This window comes from Saccopteryx bilineata, chromosome 5, assembly GCF_036850765.1.
Source record: "Saccopteryx bilineata isolate mSacBil1 chromosome 5, mSacBil1_pri_phased_curated, whole genome shotgun sequence".
Classification (NCBI taxonomy): Eukaryota; Metazoa; Chordata; class Mammalia; order Chiroptera; family Emballonuridae; genus Saccopteryx; species Saccopteryx bilineata.
This window is the reverse complement of record NC_089494.1, coordinates 116,569,429-116,582,091: the sequence shown is the minus strand read 5'-3', so window position 1 is coordinate 116,582,091 and position 12,663 is coordinate 116,569,429. Positions and strand designations below refer to the sequence as shown.

At 47.7% G+C, this 12,663-nt stretch overlaps 1 protein-coding gene across 1 annotated transcript in view; it reads right to left on the bottom strand.

Annotated features, from left to right (window-relative positions):
* The window catches only part of GLI2 (GLI family zinc finger 2), a 275,341-nt gene extending 273,861 nt beyond the window's left edge, over window positions 1–1,480 (bottom strand). Inside the window, exon 1 of the mRNA XM_066281274.1 lies at window positions 1,099–1,480. The gene's annotated coding sequence lies outside the window, so the exon portion shown is untranslated. The remainder of the gene's footprint in view (window positions 1–1,098) is intronic.
* Between the last annotated feature and the right edge of the window lie 11,183 nt (window positions 1,481–12,663).

Sequence of the window (12,663 nt, the reverse complement as noted above, 5' to 3'; positions counted from 1 at the left end):
CGCACTGTAAAAGTCAGGTTTCTTAGGAAATGACAGTAATCCCTGCAGGGTTGAAAAGGCTTCTAGTTGGGTGGACTTCCAGCTCCCCGATGCGGCGGGAGCGCGCGCGCGAACACACACACACACACACACACACACACAACCCGCTCCTCCCTCCGCCCCTCCCTACACCAACCCCCGCCCCCATCCAGGGAAAACGCTCCCCTCCCTAAACCCTTAATAGGATTGGCGCCCAACTCTCTCAGCGCCTCTCCCCATCCATCACACACAGATCAAGTTGCAGTAGTGGATTTTTCAAATTCCTCAGCAAATATACTCGTTGAGAGACTGGCCCAGGGGTGGGGGGACAATGAATGGGGCGGGGATGAAATAGAGGGTGGGGGTACCCCAAGAACCGGCGAGGCATTACGTGCGGATCCCTTCGGAAAGTCCAAGCGGATCTCGGGGCGGAGGGCAGGAGAAGGAGGAGGAGGGGAAAATCGAGGAGGGAGACCGGAGAGCCCGACCGAGGGGGAGGGGGCGACACGGCCTGATGAAGGGGAGGAAGGAGCGAGGAAGAAAGAAAGGCAGCGCTCCGCTACGCGTCGCGCAGAGAAGTGCAGTTAGAAGTTCACAAGAGGCGGGCTGCAGCCCCTCCACACACAGCACACTCCCCTAAGGCACACTCCCACTGCCTACCTCCCGGAGCTCCGCAACATCCCAGCCTCCGGTGCCACCCCCCAACCCCACCGCAAAAACAGCCCGGGGCTCGGGCGCAGTGGAGAAGGGGCGAGGTTCCAGCCCGGCTGTGCACTCGGAGAAGAGAGGCTCTTCCCCCCAGGTAGGAAGGGTGAAGCAAAATCGGCCCCCGGCCACGAATTCCTAGCCCCTAAACTCCCCTCTTAAGTACCTGCCCGCCTTGGCCAAAGCCCGAAGCGGGGCTGCCCCACTAGCCCCCGAGCCCCCCTAACTGGGTACCCCGATACCCGCACCGAGGAACCCTCCGAGACAGTACAGCATCCCAGCTGGCCCGGGTTCCGCCGGGGAACGGAGCACTACTCAACGAAAAGCAAGCAAAAGTAGGCCAATGCAACTTTACTGAGGGAGACAAAAGTTTACCTCTAGCACGCAGGTGGCCTCTCGGGAGCCAGGCGATAGCTGCGAGCCCCCATCCCAACTTGGCTGGCGCAAGACCCGCCGCGGGTTGCCGTGTGCCGGGGATCAGTCCGGTCTGGGAGGGGCGGGCCAGGCAGCAACGAGGACCGGGAAGCGGGCGGGCGGGGGCCGAGCTGCCCCTACCGCCAGCAGGCGGGGAGCTCCCAGAGGTTCCGGCGCGCCGCGCGGCCGGCGCCACTTCCTCCAGCTCCTCTGGCTACCCCAGCTCTTCTCGCCAGCCTCAGCGACCACCGCCGCCGCCTTCCGCTCCCTCTCGAAGTCTCATTGATGGAAGTTTGAAAAAAAGTCCGCGGAGCCGTGCTGCCTGGGCTGGCGAGCTCCGACACTCCCGCAATCCCGGCGCCGCCCGGACGGCGCAGCGCCCCCGCGCGCTCAGCTGCAGCACACCCGGCGTCCGCACCCGCGCGCACCCCCCACGGGGGACCCGGGGGACCGAGAAGGGAGGAGGAGGCAGAGGACGCTCCTCCCCAGCTCAGAGGAGAGAAAGCACACCTACAAGGAAAGTTGGAGGAGAGAACGAAAGACAGCGCCAATTTCCCAACACTTTTTTTAGGCGCCACGATGAGTGGGAGGTCGCTAACTCAAGTCAGATGAGCAAAGGTGCAGGGACTTCTGTTTTCAATCTCTGAAATCACCCCCTCCTTCCCATTGCCCCCTTCCCCTCCGCCGGGAGATGCCTGGGTCGCTGCTCCTAACACCCGCTTCTTGGGCGCCGGGGCGGAAACTGGGGCAGAGGGGAAGGGAGGGCGTCCCCTACTCTGAGCGGGCTCTCTCCAGCCACCAGCGTGGGCAGGTGCCGGGAGTCCTGCCTGCGCCCCACGCCGCGGCTGGCGCTAGTAGCCATTTGAGCGCAGGTTGGCGAGAAGCGAGGCAGCCTTCTAGGGTTAGTGTGTGTGTTTTGTAGGGAGGGGTTTGGTTTTTAGAGACTCCATTGGAGCTGCCGCAGCCAGATGGAAGTAATCAGAACCCTACAACAGAGGAAGAGGGAAGAAAAAACCTCACTGCATTTTCGGGTCAAAGTGTGTATGGGAGGGGGTGCGTGTGAAATAACTTGTTAAGCAGATTAGGTGACTAGCCCTGGGCTCTCAAGCTGCACCACAGCCCGGAACTGAGCTTCCTGACTTGAAGAAGCATGGGGCAGCTGACCAAAGGGTCTCCCAACCCCTCGGGGGCCACCAACCGCTCAGGACTCAGTGTCTCACCCAAAGCGTACTTCATTGGAAGAATTTTTTTTCTCCCTAACATTTGTGGAGCAGCTACTATGTGCTAAGTGATGTGTTTTATTTCCTTTATTTTATTTAACCTACAAAACTGTGAAATAGGTTCTCTAACACCTGGTTTTACCAGGTGAGAAGATTGAGGCTTGAAGAAATTAAATAACTGGTCCAAGGTCAGATTCACCCAGTTCAGGGTGGTGGGAGCATCTCTCCTCAGCCCCTATTCCTGCAGTTGCATCTTGTCTGGAATGCCGGGGAACCAAAAACTCAGAGACCCAATTCTACCCTCCCTTGTGGGGGGTGACCTTCACAGGCCCGTTTTACTGATGTCATTCCTTTTTGTCAGTAGTTCTCTCTCTGCACACCATTGACCCTCCCTCAAATTTAGTTTTCCCTTTTAATCAAAAAGGAAGCATTATAATTCCCATTACCTCTGACCCTCCTTCCTTCCCTTCTCCTTACCTTCATTCTTAATGAGAAGCAACAATTTTTTATTCTTGATCTAAAGAAAAAAATATTTAAAACAATATTAGAGCAATTTGATGCTAATTTTGTTTTTTCAAATAGGCTCACCAGATGTGGGAGGGGGGAATCGGGAAGATTTTAAAAAGCAAAATTTGCAGAAGCCAATGTATTTATTAAAGGGAAGTGAAATTTGAAAGGGACTTTTTCTTTAAATATGATCAGATTCACCATTCCTCCAGGCTATTTGTTTAAATTCTTGCTGAGCTTTCAGAACACAGACTCTAAGGAGACAGAAAAAGTAAACTTTCCCTCCCCTCCTTGGCCATATTTTAGTGACCCTATTCATATCCACCCCAGGAAATGTAGGGAATCATTTCATGTTACTGGAATATTAGCAGTGCAAGCTGATTACTTCATCACAAGATCATCTCTGTTGGTTTCCTTGCGTTGTTACGTTTGTAACGAAGTTTAAACAAATCAACATTTTGGGATATTTCCTTTTTCTGTGTTTTGCTTCTCCGACCAGCTCAACTCCTGCTGGAATCCAGGCACTCCCATTACCATTCCTAACGTATTTTGGCAAGAAGGAGCTGAAGATGGAATGTTTTCAGTTTGAGGAGAGGCTGTAAATGTCGTGCCTTAATCTCTAAATGGTCAGAAGTTTGGGCACTGAAAAAAGCAACAGAAGGTTTGGAGCAGAGTCAAACTGGTAGAGCAGAGAAAGCCTTCTTTAAAGCCTTGGGACACCAGTTTCTGGTCCCAAGTCTAGTACTAAATATATGACATTGGTCAAGTCCCAGTCCATTCCATAGCAGCATTCTGTGTGCCACTGCTGTGTTAAATGATGTAACATCATGATTAGGGGGATTTGTGGGACTCTTTTCTTCATGGAGCTTAATGTTGCATTAAAGCTCTGCAAACTATTTTGTTTTAAGATTTAATTTATTTATTTTAGAGAGAAGGGGTGGGGGAGGAGCTGGAAGCATCAATTCATAGTAGTTGCTTCTCCTGTGTGCCCTGACAGGACAAGCCCAGGTTTTGAACCAGGGACTCAGCATTCCAGCATTATCCACTGTGCCACCACAGGGCTGGGAAAGCTCTGCAAACTTGCTCACTCATATGCCTGGTGGTCAATGATGGCTTCTGCCTGGGGAGCCTCTCCATGTGGTCTCTCTACTTAGACTAGTTTGAACTCCCTCAAGCCTGGTGGTAGCTGGGTGCCAAGGACAGGCTTAATGAGAAATAACCAGAGGAAGCACTTTTGCCTTTTAGGAAACCCTGGAAGTCACATAGCATCACTTGGCTGCATTCTATTCTTTGAGACAAAAAGTTCTAGGTTCTAGGGGAGGAACAATAAACTGTGCTTCTCAGTGGGGAATGACAAGATTCTGAAGAGCATATTGGGGCAGAAATGGTGCTATGGAAACAGCTCACCACACAAAGCTAACTAGAGACACAGGAAAGACTGGAAGGTAACCCGCCCGGTGTGTTTTTGTGGCTTCACTACAAAACTTGGTAGAAAGCACTTAGGAGCACTAGAAGGAAGTAAGAGACCCATGCCCTGCCCTCCAGGAGTCCACACTTTCATAAAAAGACACTCAAATTTGGCCACAATTGAAGGACATAAAATGATGTCCTAAGTGATGAGTGGGCTATGGCTGAGAGGAGCTGTTGGTAGACTAAATAGCCAGTCAGCACCCTAGCCAGTTGGCTCAGTGGATACAATGTTGGCCCAGCATATGAACATCCTGGGTTCAATTCCTGGTCAGGGCACACAAGAGAAGTGACCATCTGCTTCTCTCCCCTTTCCCTCTTCCCCTCCTTGCAGCCAGTGGTTTGATTGGTTCCAGCATGGCCCCGGGCACTGAGGATAGCTTGGTTGATTCAAGTATGGGCCCCCAATAGGGGTTGTGGGTATATCCCAGGTTGGGGTGCATGTGGAAGTCTATGTCGCTATCTCCCCTCTTCTCATTTTGATGGATGGAAGGAAGGAAGGAAGGAAGGAAGGAAGGAAGGAAGGAAGGGGAGGGGAGGGGAGGGGAGGGGAGGGGAGGGGAGGGGAAGGGAAAGGAGGGAAGGAGGGAGGGAGGAAGGAAGGAAAGAAGGAAGGAAGGAAGGAAGGAAGGAAGGAAGGAAGGAAGGAAGGAAGGAAAGAAGGAAGGAAGAAAGGATTCCAGCTTTTAGGAAGAAAATGTCCACACACTTGAAACATATTTTCACCACAAAGCAAGACAGCTGTCAATGACATTTAAAGTTGTGTCAGAGGACAAACCAAATAAAGAGACTATCCTAGCCAAGTTTCAATAAGAATAATAAAGATAATGAATTAAAACATCAAATATATATACAGTGCCTGACCTGTGGTAGCGCAGTGGATAAAGCATTGACCTGGAAATGCTGAGGTCGCTGGTTCGAAACCCTGGGCTTGCCTGGTCAAGGCACATATGGGAGTTGATGCTTCCAGCTCCTCCCCCCTGTCTCTGTCTCTCTCTGTCTCTCTCTGTCCCTCTCTGTCTCCTCTCTAAAATGAATAAATAAAATAAAAAAATTAAAAAAAATATATATATATATATATATATACAGTGTGTTTGTAAAGTCATGGTGCACTTTTGACTGATCATAGGAAAGCAACCAAAAAACGGTAGAAATGTGAAATCTGCACCAAATAAAAGGAAAACCCTCCCAGTTTAATATCTATTCAGTGCAGTTCGATGTGGGCTCGCGCACAGATTTTTTTAGGGCTCCTTAGGTAGCTATCCCGTATAGCCTCTACAGACTCATCACTGACTGATGGCCTACCAGAACGGGGTTTCTCCACCAAACTGCCAGTTTCCTTCAACTGCTTATCCCACCAAGTAATGTTATTGCTATGTGGTGGCGCTTCGTTATAAACGCGCCGATATTCACGTTGCACTTTGGTCACAGATTCAAATTTAGCGAGCCACAGAACACACTGAACTTTCCTCTGTACCATCCACATCTGGACTGGCATGGCTGTGGGCTGCTCCACTGTATACATGGTGTTACATCATCATCTGAGCATGTGCACATGCTGCCACATCATCCTACAGAAACTGGGAGGGTTTTCCTTTTATTTGGTGCAGATTTCACATTTCTGTCGTCTTTTGTTGCTTTCCTGTGACTGGTCAGAAGTGCACCATGACTTTACAGACACACTGTACATATGTTTGAATCAAAGCATATGAAAGATAGTTGAAAGAAAACCCTTCTCACTGGTTTCCTGGAACCTCTGTGGCCCATTCAGTTCCCACACATATGTCCATAGAGCACTTCAAATATGGCTAGTCCAACTAGGGAACCAAATTTAAAATTTTATTTAATTTTAAATTTAAAATCAGATACTTAGTTATTGAAAACCGTTTAAGTGTGTTTGCAATAATATGGATGTGTGGATCTGTTTTTTCATTATAAATTTTGTGAAGTCTAAATGTAGTTCAGGTATTTTTGATAAAAATTTAACATCTGAATTGAACATAAAATACACACTTGATTTCAAAGACAGAAATACAAAAGGGGGAAAAAGGAGAAGGAGAACAAATGGAAATGAGTCGGAATTTGAATTAATGCGTAGCTGAGGTCCCACTGTGGCCTTACTGCCCGTTTCCCTGATCAGTACCACTGGCCCCTCCCCAGACCCCCAAACTTCCACCTGACAGGGTTACTCCCCACTCAAACCTCCTAGCAGGGAGTGGAGCCAAACTCCCCCTGCAGCAGGTGGCCCATCCCCAGCAGCTCCTCTACCCTGACTGCAGCCCCCCAGCCCTGTGCTGTCTTCAGCTGCATTCCACAGCCCTGTCACATTGCATCCCTTTCCACTTTGGAAAACTCCATTTCTTCCCTCTTGGCTGTGTTGGGAGTATTGAATCATAAGCATGACCGTAGTTTGAAATTCCAGACACAGAGAACGGTGCTTTTTTATAATAAGATAAGGATGAACGGGAGCGGGGGGGAACCTAGGAAGGCACCTTGGCCGGGTAGCTCAGTTGGTTAGAGCATCATCCTGATACACCAAGGTTGCAAGTTTGATCCCCACTCAGGGCACATACAAGACTCAACCAATAAATACATAAATAAGTGGAACAACAAATGAAAGTTTTCCCTCTCCCCAACCCTCCCTTACTATCTCTCTAAAATTAATAAATAAATAAAATTTTAAACCCCCAAAATCTAAATATTAAGTTGTGCAGGGCCAGCAGCTCCCAAGGGCAGGAACGTCGTCTCATTTATGTCTGTCTCTGTTCTTTGGATAGACTCCAGTGTGTATTCCATGGTGAGTGTTAAAATGGAAGGCAGGGGGATATGCAGAGAATTACTTAATTCTGATGTCACACCATTTTAAACAATACTAACGATCTTCACCCTAAAAATAATATGGTAAAGAGACAATTGACCACAATGGGGCTGAAACAGGAGTCAGAGAATGGAGAGCCAGGTTGAATAATATCTGGTCTTCAAGTCCAGATAAATTACAGCCCAGAGTGAGAACTTGCAAGAGCGAATGCAGAATTTCACCCTCCAACCCTTCAGGAGGTGTGCTGCCTAGGAGAGGGGCCAGGAAGTGAAATATGCTGTATGCTTCTTCAAACCAGGAGAAGGTGGGTTCTGAGAAGGACTGACCAGATGCCTCAATGAGAAGTCCTGGCACAAATCCATTGTGGGAAGACGGTGGTAAGCCTTTCACTCTCTCACAGAGACCACACACCTGGCCGAGAACCCTAGCATGAGAGAAACAGTGATTTGCAATGCCAAAGCTTCAAGAACTGTCTGTGGTGAGTGCTGGACAGAGAACCACTGCTCCAGAGCCCAGCGGAGTGTCACCAGACTCTGTCTAAGCCCTGCCTGACTCTGCAGGTCTGTTAGTGACTTACATGTACAAAGACAGAGCAAAGCACCTGATCAACTCTGGGAATGACACAAAGCTGGAGTCGCATATTTGTAACACAGAATCAGGATTTGAAAAGAAAGAAACTGGCAAAATGTAACCTAAGATTTTGCACTCCACAAAACTCATATCCCATAAAGAAAGAAAGGAGAGATATAGCCTAGAGCAGTGCTTGTGGAGAGAGAGAGAGAGAGAGAAATAAAAGATCTGAGGATGTTCCATTAAGCCCAGATTTTTAAACACCATCACAGAAGTTAATGGACCTGTGGTCCAGAGTAAAACCTTTGTTGTCATAGACAACCTCCACAGTGTTACCATGACTGCAGACCACCTGTGCTTTTGTTAAATTTCTGGTCAACTAACTTCCCCATTAAGGCAAGACCAGTATGTGGAAATGCTGAACTACCAACTACAAAAAACATTTGTACCCGTACACCTTCAAGGCATCTCCCGTGCCTCCGGGGGCCTTTCGTTCAGCAAGGGGGCCACATGCCGAAAACAGCATAATAAGTTAGAGTCTTCTGAGACTTGCCTGACAGAGAGAGGCTCAAAACGTTAACCTGTGGCCAACAGTGAAAGGGACTAGAGATGTTTTACCTGGAATAGGAAGATGTAAGAAATGGGAGAGTTCTCTCTTAAGTGTGTGATGAGCCAATGTCATGCCTGCCGTGTGGTCCTGGAGGGCTGAGCTGGAACAGTGGTGGGGACTTCCCTTCTCTTGAGAGAGAAGATTCAGTAATGGGGCTGGGGGACAATCAGCAACCTATTAGGTCTACAGTCTTGAGCAGATCATTCAGCTAACAGATGCCTAAAGTCGTGTCAGCCTTCCAAACCCAAGGCCCTTCATCGGGACAACCAGGGAAGTAGGCCCTTCCTTATGCAGGCTAAACGGGCACCCATGCTCCCTGCCCGTGTCCCTCTTTATGGGCACTTCCAGCTCTGGGCCTCCACCTCCCTTCTCTGGTGCTTTGCTAGTGACAAGGGGTTATGTTGAGGGGAGGGTACTGGGTGTGGGTCCCCTGACTGCCAGGTCACTGTGTACTCATAGCAGGCCCCACCCCTCTAGCCCTCAGTTTCCTCACCTTCCACATCCTTGGGCTTGTTCTAGGTCACGAACTGATTGCCACAGGCTGAACCTGGCCCACAGGTGGGTGCTGCTTGGCCTGGACAACATTTAAAAAACAGCTTTTTAGTTTTGATTTGTTGATAATATTTTTAAATGAAAATTAAATGTTTTATATACGATACAATATAAATATGTCTATATTATTCTGAAAAATTCAGGTGATCTGGCAACCCCAGACCTGCCTCTCCCACATGACACTGAGCCTGTGCTTTAGGAAGAGCCACACCCCCCTGCTTGAGTCCTCCAGCTAGTGTGCTGCTCTGTCCTCCCAGCCACGCCTCTTGGCGCTGGGGCTTCTGCCCACACCTGGCCCGACCCAGCGCCCTGGAGTAGGAGGAGCTCTGAGCACACACAGCCGGTCTCCCAAACACCCTGAGGGGCTGTCTCACTGACTCTGAGAACTTGGCTGAGACCGGGACTTCACTTCCCTGCTGCTTCCATTTCCAGTTACCCGGCAGCTGTGATGCCGGAAGTGACTGGGGAGAAGGATGAGGTTCATGAATTCCAAGAAGTTCAAGAATTAGTTCATGTATAACGAAGAAATTTTCTACCTTTTGAATTAAAAACATTTTCTTTTGAGTCAGCACGTCCCATAGCTTCTGACACCTGGTCCCTACCAAACCTCTTTTCTGATTGTCAGGGGCTGGGGCTCTTGCTTTGGTCTACAATTTTTGAGCAATGGGGACAACCTGTCTGTTCTTCCTACTTTTGCATGTTCGCAATGTCTCTCCTGGCTAGTGTTGGAAAGCTGCCTTGCCTCTGCAGGCCTGGGTTTCTGCCTGTGGCCTGCCTTTGGGAAGAGCCCCGTCCCACCAGCACCCTTTAGATGCCCTTCGTAATTCCACAGGGGCCTGAATGGACCCCTGCCCACGTCAAAGGGTGGTGGCGGACAACCTGTAGTCTCATTTTGCTTTTAGTGACACTTCCTGAACAGCCCCCATGAAGTGCCTTCACACGGTGGAGGCCTCTGGAGGTTGGTGGGCACCTAGACGTGAGCAGAGTGCAGACTCTGTCTTCCAGGTTCCCACACTGGAGCACAGTGGTGCAGAGGCTAGGGACCCTTTGAATCCCCAGGGCAGCCTGTGAATGGGTGGCCACATGATTCATCACCCAAACTGGGACCCAGAATGACAGGGAGCACTTTTCATAATGACGCCTGAACAACAGGCATAAATGGGAATTGTCTCAGAAGAACTGGAATGTGCAGTCACCCTCTATGTAGACTGCAAAAACTTAGAAACGGGTTCAGGCTCTTAGATCCAACAACCCTTCTTCTAGGAAATGTATCTCAAACTGAGCAGTGCCTTATGCAAAAAGTGTCCATCACACCTTTTATAATGACCACAACCTAAATGTCCCACATCAAGGGAATCATTAAGTAAGCTATAATATACCCACTCATATGATAGACTATTAGGTTATTAGGTAACCATTGAAAAAGGATTTACAAATATTTTACTTTAATATGGCAAATATGTCTAATATAATGCTATATGAAAAAGCAAATTGCCTGATCTGTGGCGGTGCAGTGGATAAAATGTTGACCTGGAACACTGAGGTTGCCAATTCAAAACCCTGGGCTTACCTGGTCAGGGCACATATGGGAGTTGATTCTTCCTGCCCCTCCCCCTTTCTTTCTCTCTCTCTCTCTCTCTCTCTCTCTCTCTCTCTCCTCTCTAAATAAATAAAATCTTTAAAAAAAGATAAATGATTGTAAATAAAAACTTTTAAGAAGAAAAATCAAACTAAAATTTATTTCTATATTATGACTGTAACCCTAGTCTTTTTTTTTAAAGTCTTTTTTTTTACTTTTTTATTTTATTTTATTTATTCATTTTAGAGAGGAGAGAGAGAGAGAGAGAGAGAGAGAGAGAGAGAGAGAACGGGGAGGTGCAGGAAGCATCAACTCCCATATGTGCCTTGACCAGGCAAGCCAGGGTTTTGAACCGGCAACCTCAGTGTTTCCAGGTTGACACTTTATTCACTGCGCCACCACAAGTCAGGCCTGTAACCCTAGCCTTAAAATGTCAACCCACATACAGAATAAAAGACTTAAAGGAAATATAGCAAAATATTAACAATGGCTATTTAGGGGCTAGAGCTTTATTTTTTTCTTGTTCCTTTTTTTGTATTTTTCAGAATTTCTTTAATGTTCATATATTTCTTTCATAATGGAAAAGCCCATTTGCTGGATCACAGTGAGCAGCCAAGAAAAGGCCGGGGAGCCACACGTGGGCAGAGCTTGGCTGGCAAGGCAGAGGGGAAGCTGTCCAATCATGAGCTCTGCCTATCCGGTAGCTTCACAGAACTGTCCAGTGAGGTTGGCTGTCAACTCCACACTTCTGGGATACGTGGTGGACAGAATAATAACCCCTCAAAATGTCATGCTTTCATCTTTTGAACCAGTGACTGTGTCTGTCACCTTACCTGGCAAAGAAGACTGCAGATGTGATTAAATTAAGGACCAAGAAATAGGGATATTATCCTGGATTACATAAGTGGGCCCAACTAAATCACCTGAGTCCTTAAAAATGGCCAAAGAGGCCCAGGAGCGGGCCACAGAGATGCACCCCAGACCCTGCTGGTCAGCTGCCCGCCACTGCTAGCAGTGAAGACAGAAAACGGAGCCCCAAGGCTAGAAAGAGTGGCAAGTGCTCCCCATTTACAGCCAGCAAGAAAACAGGGTCCTGGGCCCTAAAACCACAAGGAACTGAATTTTTTCCGTAATTAAAATATGCAGAGGACAGATTTTCCCCTGGAGCCTCCAGAATGGGATACATCTTGATTTTACATCTTAGCTACAGAACAGTGTGAAAACAAATTTGTGTAATTTTTAAGTCATTAAGTTTATTGTAGTTTGTTATGGAAACAGTAGAAAAATAGTATAAGCTTGGACAGGGCACTGGTTGGGGTCAGGACACAGAGCCAGACCTGGACCTGTCAGGGTCCCTAAGCCAGGTTCCTGGGCCACTTCTTCCTCACGGGGCAGATGTGATCTCTTAGGCTCTTCCCTATCAACTCTCTGTTAGGCATGTGCACTTTATTGGCCCTGAATTTTGGAAAGAGATGTTTTTCCCTGATGCAAACCACAGGGTCCCATGGAGGTTTCTCAAAAAATTAAAATAGGACTACCATACTATCCGACAATTTCAGTTCTGGGTATATATTGGAAAGAAGCAAAATCACTTTCTCAGAAAAGTATCTGTATCCCCGTGTTCACGCCAACATTATTTACAATAGCCATGGAAACAACCTGAGTGTTCTTCAGTAGGGAAACGGATGAAGAAAATGTGGCATATAAATACAATTGAATATAATTTGGCCATAAAAAGAAGGAAATCCTGCTATTTGCAAAAACATTGGATGGACCTGGGAGGCATTGTACAATATTAGGTAGGTCAGACAGAGACAGACAAATACTGTATGACCTCACTTCTTTGTGAAATCCAAAAAACCCAACTCAGACACAGAACAGATTGATGGTTGCCAGAGGTGAAGCTAGGGGCAGGGAGAGATAGGTGAAGGTGGTCAAAAGATATCAACTTCTAGTTAGAAGAAAAGTAAGTCCTGGAGACATGATGTACATCCTGGTGATGATAGTCAACAACACTGTGTTGTGTACTTGGAAGTTAATAAGAGATGGATCTTAAAAGTTCCCATCACAAGAAAACATTTTGTAACTGTGTGAAGTGATGGATGTTAATCAGACTTACCGTGGTAGTCATTTCACAACACGTACGTGTATCCAATTATTATGTTGTACATCTTTCCCTAATGCAATTGTATGTCAATTATAT